The 8055-nt window shown below is 47.0% G+C and overlaps 1 protein-coding gene across 1 annotated transcript in view; it reads left to right on the top strand.

Annotated features, from left to right (window-relative positions):
- Window positions 1-1909: 1909 nt before the first annotated feature.
- RACGAP1 (Rac GTPase activating protein 1) overlaps window positions 1910-8055 on the top strand; it is a 26936-nt gene continuing 20790 nt past the window's right edge. Inside the window, exon 1 of the mRNA XM_044994797.1 lies at window positions 1910-2030. The gene's annotated coding sequence lies outside the window, so the exon portion shown is untranslated. The remainder of the gene's footprint in view (window positions 2031-8055) is intronic.

The following is an 8055-nucleotide window of genomic DNA, read 5'->3' as shown; positions in this document are numbered from 1 at the left end:
GAACACCACTGGCCATCATGTTCAGCCCCCAGCTAAAATCTCTCCAGCGCATCATCAACGATCTACAACCTATCCTGGAAAACAATCCCTCACTCTCACAGACCTTGGGAGGCAGGCCAGTCCTCGCTTATAGACAGCCCCCCATCCTGAAGCAAATACTCACCGGCAACTACACCACACCACAGAAACACTAACCCAGGGTATGGCTACACTTGCAAATTTGCAGCGCTGCAGCAGGGTGTGAAAAAACACCCTCTGCAGCGCTGCAAATTGCAGCGCTACAAAGCGCCAGTGTAGTCAAAGCCCCAGCGCTGGGAGCGCGGCTCCCAGCGCTGTCCGTTATTCCACACAGGGAGCTGGAGTACGGACAGCGCTGGGAGAGCTCTCTCCCAGCGCTGGGGCTTTGACTACACTTAGCGCTTCAAAGCGCTGCCGCGGGAGCGCTGCCGCGGCAGCGCTTTGAAGCGCTAATGTAGCCATAGCCCCAGGAACCAATCCCTGTAACAAACCTCGTTGCCTACTCTGTCCCCATATCTACTCTAGTGACACCATCAGAGGACCCAACCACATCACCCACACCATCAGGGGCTCGTTCACCTGCACATCTACCAATGTGATATATGCCATCATTTGCCAGCAATGCCCCTCTGCCATGTACATTGGCCAAACCGGAAAGTCTCTACGTAAAAGAATAAATGGACACAAATCGGACATCAGGAATGATAACATACAAAAGCCAGTAGGAGAACACTTCAATCTTTCTGGACATTCTATAACAGATTTAAAAGTAGCCATACTTGAACAAAAAAACTTCAGAAACAGACTTCAAAGAGAAACTGCAAAGAACTAAAATTCACGTGCAAATTTAACACCATTAATTTGGGCTTGAATAGGGACTGGGAGTGGCTGGCTCACTACAAAAGCAACTTTACCTCTCCTGGAATTGATACCTCCTCATCTATTATTGGGAGTGAACTATATCCACCCTGATTGTATTGGCCCTGTCAATGCTGGTTCTCCACTTGTGAGGTAATTTCCTTCTCTTCATGTGTCAGTATAATAATACTTGCATCTGTAATTTTCACTCCATGCATCTGAAGAAGTGGGTTTTTTACCCACAAAAGCTTATGCCCAAATAAATCTGTTAGTCTTAAAGGTGCTACCAGCCTCCTTGTTGTTTTTGTGGATACAGACTAACACGGCTACCCCTCTGATATATGGTAGCTATGGTAATTCAAACAAATAATAATAATAGTAAAGTTAAGCATGTGTGTGTTTACAGAATTGGATCCTAAGATTGTAAACTAATTGGTGCAGGGTCTGTCTTTCACCATATGTCTGTACAACAGCTGGCTTGGGATGGAAAATACTGTATCCAGTGAAAAGGGTGTGAATGGAAAGAGGCAGACTATAATTATCCCATGTTGAAATATGGCCAGGTCCTTGGAACTAACAGCCTGACTCTTATGAAAAATGCAATGACAACAAGTGCACATTACCTCAGTTTTATGTCTCATCTGAAGAGCAACAGCTCCAAAAGGCACAGGGTCCCCACACAGCAGGCCAGGTTCTGCCCTTCCTCAGTTACTGCTGTAGAACTCAGATTAGCTTAGGTCTCAAATGAGACTGCAGCATGCTTGGGGTGGGTACTGTGACTTATGGTTGCATATAGGCTGTAGCCCACTGAGGCCTCTAGGCGTGTCCCAAGTGCTGAGCTCTCCATTGCGACACTCGCCCTCGCTGATGAAAACGCCGCGCTGCAGCTCTCAGCAGAAAGAAACCAGGGGGTGGAGCTGGCAGGCCAGGCCCTCGGCAAAGATGGTGCTCAGGTCAGCTTCAGCGTGCCAGTTCTACGTGTGGAAGCGGAACCAATGAGTGGCTGAGAAGGCCCGGATAGCTCTCTGTGATTGGCCAGCTGTTAGGATTCAAATCAGGGGGCGAGGCTGCCGCGCGGAGCCGGGTGGACGCAGACAGTTAGCGCCCGCCGGCTGGGTGAGGGAGCGTCGCCCCGAGCGTGTGAGGCGGCCAGGGTGAGTAGCGGGGGAACCGGGGTGACTCTGTCGGGCGGGCGTGGGCCCTCCCGGGTGACGCTGTGGGAGGTGGGGGCGAGTCCCCGCACTGAGTGACCCTCAGGCTGGTGGGGAGGGATCGCCCCATCGGCTCCCCCCTGTGCCGGGGTGACGGGCCCTCCCTCCGGCGGCTGCGCGGCGCCGCGCCACACTTACCCTCCGAGACGTGGAGTTGGTGCCCGTTGGCGGGAACGGTCCGAGCTGGCCCGAAGCAGCCCCGCGCGCTCTGATCCTGGCCCCGTCACCGTGGTATCGCGGCCCCGAGGGGATGGGAAGCCCTGGCGGCGGGTGGGCGATGGAGGATGTTGGCGGTGCCTTCGACGCAGCTGGAACATGCCCTAACCTGAATCTTCTTTGTACTGACCCGTCCTCCCCCCATCAGGCAATGATGGATTAACCTCGAGGAGCCTCATGGCCAGTAGCTGGGTCCCGCAATAGCCGCCTCTGTCCTCAGGCAGGAGCCCTATTTGCGGAGAGCCTTTCTGTTGAACCCCCCTTTGCGTGGTGGGCATTGCTGTATTGCTGGTAGGGGAAGATGGTTGTGTTTTGTACGTCCCAGAGTGAACCTGTAACTGTCAACAGGATGTTTAGGATGCACTAGAGTAGAAGCATCGTAGTGTTTGGGTGCCTTTCTCTAGAGGCCTAATTGAAATTCTGTTAGATCCTTGTTTATCCTAAATAAACTTGTAGCTCTTTCACTGGGATCCTAATGACTCTTTTAGATACGCTCCTCTTACTTAGAGGCATCTTTGCAATTGACATTGTAAATGTATGATAAGGCTTAAGTTAGACCTTTTGGATCTCTACCTTGTGTAGGGAAAGAAAGAGTGATTTATAGTCTGGAAGAGGCACCTCCCTGTTGGTGTCACTGGGCGTAGCTACCAGGTAACTCGGGGGGGGGGGGGTGGAAGACCACGAGTGTCGATGAAGCCCCCCTGCTCTGGGTCTAAGTGAGCCACAGTAACTCCATCTTGTGAACTTTAACCAACCTGCATGCTAACAGCCTAAAAGCAAAATCTGTGAGAGTCAGCTTTTTAGCAGACAGCTGCAGCTCCGCTTAAACTAGCAAAAGTAGTGAGGAGGCGGGGGAAGGAAGGGGGAGAAGGCTTCATGTGCTGAACTGCCAAGGCCAACAGATAACCATACGAATGAGAACTTTTCTAACAAGCTATAATGTAATGCCTAATGTAGCTGCAGTTAACAAGGGAGGGGTAGAAGGGGATTGAAACAAAGGCTTTTACAAACAGCTTGACATATAAAAAGGGGAAACTGCTTGTTTTTGTTGCGCTGGATCTGAGATACTATTTCTCCTAGTGCCTGCTTTGAGATCTCAAAATAAACTTGGTTTTTGCTTCTCCACCCTGGTGTGTCAATCAGTGCTACGCACACTGGGCAACGAACCACTGCTGCCTCCTCGGGCCCTTTGGGCCGGCAACATCCCTTTTAACTGTGGAACAGAAGAGTTTCCCAGCATGGTCTGTGGTAGTTTGTTTTAAGGACATGGATTACCTTGAAATGAGCCTGGGAGAGATCTAAAATTAATTTTGACTCCTTAGTTAGGACTGCTTGGCTTCCATTTTCTGTCTCATATTTAGATCTGAAAATCCATGAAAGTACTATGAATACCATATTTTAGGAAGATGCCTGGGTGCTTGATGCTTTAAATACACTGTACGTATCAACCCTTCTAAAATGTTGTTTTGCATTTTCCCTTCTCCAGATTCTTCTCTCACCCCATATTGTCTATTGTATTTTTAAATGATTAAAATTCTTCATTCATTCTTCTCTAAGCCTGGATTTTTATACCTTGAGGGTATGGCTACACTTACAAATCTGCAGCGCTGGTCGTCCAGCTGTGCAGGGCCAGCGCTGGTGTGTGGCCACACTCACAGCTACCAGCGCTGCAGTGTGGCCACATTTGCAGCATTTGCAGCGCTGTTGGGAGTGATGAATTATGGGCAGCTATCCCAGCATTCAAGTGGCAGCAACGTGCTTTCCAAAAGAGGGGTGTGTGGGGCAATGTGACAGGGACGGGGGGGGAGTGGATTTTTGGAACTGACACTGTGCAAAATCAGAAAATTTTCCCACCCCCTTACTGTTAACTGCAAACAGCCTGCATCCAACATACTCTCTTTCCCCCCTCTGCCCCCTCCCCCCGTTTCTCTCAAGCAAAGCAAACACTCAACCCCTGTGAATGAGACAGGCAGGGGGTTATCTCATTTCATTGTTAACAGTAGTTACAGATTGATGACAGCAAACAGGAGCTGTTTGAAGCAGCTCCCGGTGCACGGAGCCCGAGCCCGGCGGAGTTGACAACAAAACCCAACCCCTTCTTCTTTAACTGCAAAAGCCTACAGACCATTAGATTGTTCACAGATTGATCACAGCAAACAGGAGCTGATAAGCAGCTCCGGTCTGGTAGCAACGGAGCTCCGGAGGTTCACAACAAAACAAAGAGAGGCTGTATAACAAAACAAAGGGAGTAATTTAGTTAAAAGCATTCTGGGATACATCCTTATACCCTGGAGGCCAATAACAGCGCTGGCGTGTGGCCACACTTGATGACCAGCGCTGCAGCACCAGCGCTGCAATCCTTATTCCCCATGCTGAGTGAGGTGTATGGCCAGCGCTGCAGGCAGGGAGTTGCAGCGCTGGAAGTGCCCTGCAGGTGTGGCCACTTACTAATTGCAGCGCTGGAAAGCCTCCACCAGCGCTGCAACTCGCCAGTGTAGCCATACCCTTAGACAATAACTTGGTGAATGTAGACTTTAAGTGGTACTGCTCAGGCAGCTATACTTAATATGTGCTGCCTACATGCTTTTTAGGTGTTGAGGTAAAAGGCATTTAATCAGCTGAAGAACACTGTTGTTCCTCTTGAAGTTAGTACATCTCTACCCCGATATAACACTGTCCTCGGGAGCCAAAAACTCTTACCACGTTATAGGTGAAACCACGTTATATCGAACTTGCTTCACTCTGCTGGAGCGTGCAACCCCGCCCCCCCCCGGAGCACTGCTTTACCACGTTATATCCGAATTCGTGTTATATCGGGGTAGAGGTGTAATTGTATGGAGGAGGAACAGTTAAATTTTTGTAACAGTTAACTTACCCATGCAGTCAATCTTTGTAGCCTACCAAACTTTCTTTCATAGACATCTTACATATGAATAGGAATAGAGTACAATCAAGATTGTATTAGCTGTTTGAGGTAGTCCCATTGATTTCAGTGGGACTGCTCTTGTGAACAAGGAAAGCAGGATTTAGACTGTTAGGGTTCTGTTTATGGTGGAATGGGTGTATCTACTTACACTTTAAGAATGCAGCTCCCATAGATGTACTACGGGACTTACTAGTATACCTTTGTTATCCCATAAGTGTTACTGGTGAGAGAACTGCAGAGTGAAGCACTAAGCACTGATGCTGAGAACAGGAATGTTAAAATATGTCATTGTCCATTGGTGGACTTGTTATTAGTTCTTCTCTACTGAGAACAATCCTCTACCTGCAAAAATGATAGGCTTGCCAACTAATGAGATGACTGCAAAGTTCCAAGAAGTGCTTGAGACACTGTTGGCTAAATAAGAAGGCTTCAGATGGTTCTGCAAAGCTGGCACTGATTGGCTAGTGATGAGGTAATGATTTTTTACTGCAAGAGTGCTCACTTCTGTGAGTAAACACATTGCCACCTACATCCTATTACATAAACCTTGGAACATGGAGACTTGAATTCTGGAGTTCTGTTAGGGCTGACTAGCAACATGCCTGTCAGGTGAGGTATATATAAATGGCATCACTGTTAAGTGAGGAGCCTGTAGAAGACAAACAGATGATAGGATGGCAAAGAAAATAAGCAAACACAGCCAAGGTCAGTCCGACCACCAGCTAGATGGCAGGATATTGTACGTAGGAACATAGCCAGCCTGGGCTTAGCAGAGGAAAAAGCCATGGACAGGAATGACTAGTGGTGTTGTACTGCTTCCTGTGTCTGTGAAAAGCAACAAAGAGTCATGTGGCATCTTATAGACTAACAGAAGTATTGGAGCATAAGCTTTCGTGGGTGAATACCCACTTTGTCAGATGCAAGAAGGTGTGAGTCAGTTTTTGAAGTTTTTTTGTTGAAGAATTACCACTTTTAAGTCTGTTGTTGAGTGTCAAGGGTGATTGAAGGGCTCTCCTCTTCTTAGTGTCTGATTTGTGTCCATTTATTTTTTTGCATAGAGACTGTCCGGTTTGGCCAATGTTCATGGCAGAAGGGCATTGCTGGCAATTGATGGCATATATCACGTTGGTAGATGTGCAGGTGAACGAGCCCCTGAAGGTGTGGCTGATGTGGTTAGGTCCTATAATGGTGTCTCTTGAATAGATATGCAGACAGAGTTGGCAACGGGGTTTGTTGCAGGGATTGGTTCCTGGGTTGGTGTTTTTGTTCTGTGGTGTGTAGTTGCTGGTGAGTATTTGCTTCCAGTTGGGAGGCTGTCTATAAGCGAGGACTGGCCTGTCTCCCAAGGTCTGTGAGAGTGAGGGATCGTCCTTCAGGAAAGGTTGTAGATCGTTGATTATGCACTGGAGAGGTTTTAGTTGGGGGCTGTAGGTGATGCTTTCTTTGTTGGGTCTGTCCTGTAGTAGGTGACTTCTCCCTGGACACTCAACAACAGACTTAAAAGTGGCAATTCTTCAACAAAAAAACTTCAAAAACAGACTCACCTTCTTGCCTCCTGTTGGAAATGGGCAACGTCCACCTTGATTGCATTAGCTTTGTTAGCATTACAAAAGTAATTTCCCCTCTGTTGATATTCACCCCTTCTTGTCAACTGTTGAAAATTGGCCACTTCCACCTTAATTGAATTGGCCTCGTTAGCACTGACCCCCCACTTGGTAAGGCAACTCCCATCTTTTCATATGCTGTGATTTTATATATATATATATATATACTGCTTACTGCATTTTTAACTTAATGCATCTGATGAAGTGGGTTTTAGCCCACGAAAGCTTATGCCCAAATGAATTTGTTAGTCTCTAAGGTGCCACAAGGACTCCTCGTTGTTCTTACAGTTAAGAAGTTTTTCCTGAGTTTTAATCTAAATTTACTATGCTGTAGGTTGAACCTATTGCATCTTGTCCTGTCCTCTGTGGCAAGAGAGAACTTTTTTCCATCTTTTTTTTTTTTTATGGCAGCCTTTCAAGTATCTGAAGATCGCTATCATGTCTCTCCCAATCTCCTCTTTTCCAAACTAAACATACTCTGTTCCTTCAGCCTTTGCTCATATGGCTTGCATCCTGTCTCTTTGATCATCTTTGTGGGTCGCCTCTGGATCCTTTCCAGTTTCTCTACATCCTTTCTATACATTAAAGACCAAAATTGGACGCAGTACTCAAGCTGAGGCCTAACCAGCGCTGAGTACAGTGGTATTATCACCTCCCGTGACTTGCATGCTGTGCCTCTGTTAATGCAACCTAAAAATAAATAACAAATAAAGATATACTTATCTCATAGAACTGGAAGGGACCTTGAAGGTCGAGTCCAGTCCCCTGCCTTTACTAGCAGGACCAAGTACTGATTTTGCCCCAGATCCCTAAATGGTCCTCTCAAGGATTGAACTTATAACCCTGGGTTTAGCAGGCCAATGCTCAAACCACTGAGCTATACCTTCTCCTAAAATTGTATTATGCAACGTCGTCACATTGCTGACTCATGTTGAGGTTTGATCCACCATAACTCCCAGGTCCTTCTCAGCAGTGCTGCTGCCATGTCAGTTATCCCCCATTCTCTATTTGTGCATTTGTTTTTTCTTCCCTAAGTGTAACATCTTACATTTATCTTTGTTGAATTTCATTTTGTTGTCTATAGCCCAGTTCTCCAATTTATCAAGATCCCTCTGAATTTTAGCTGTATCCTCCAAAATGCTGTTAACCTCTCCAGCTTTGTGACATCTGCAAATTTGATCAGTATGTTCTGTATTCCTATATCCAAATAATTAATAAAGAT

The sequence above is a fragment of the Mauremys mutica genome, chromosome 20 (assembly GCF_020497125.1).
Source record: "Mauremys mutica isolate MM-2020 ecotype Southern chromosome 20, ASM2049712v1, whole genome shotgun sequence".
NCBI lineage: Eukaryota > Metazoa > Chordata > Testudines > Geoemydidae > Mauremys > Mauremys mutica.
Note: the sequence above shows the minus strand (reverse complement) of the source record. Positions and strands in the feature narration are given on the sequence as shown.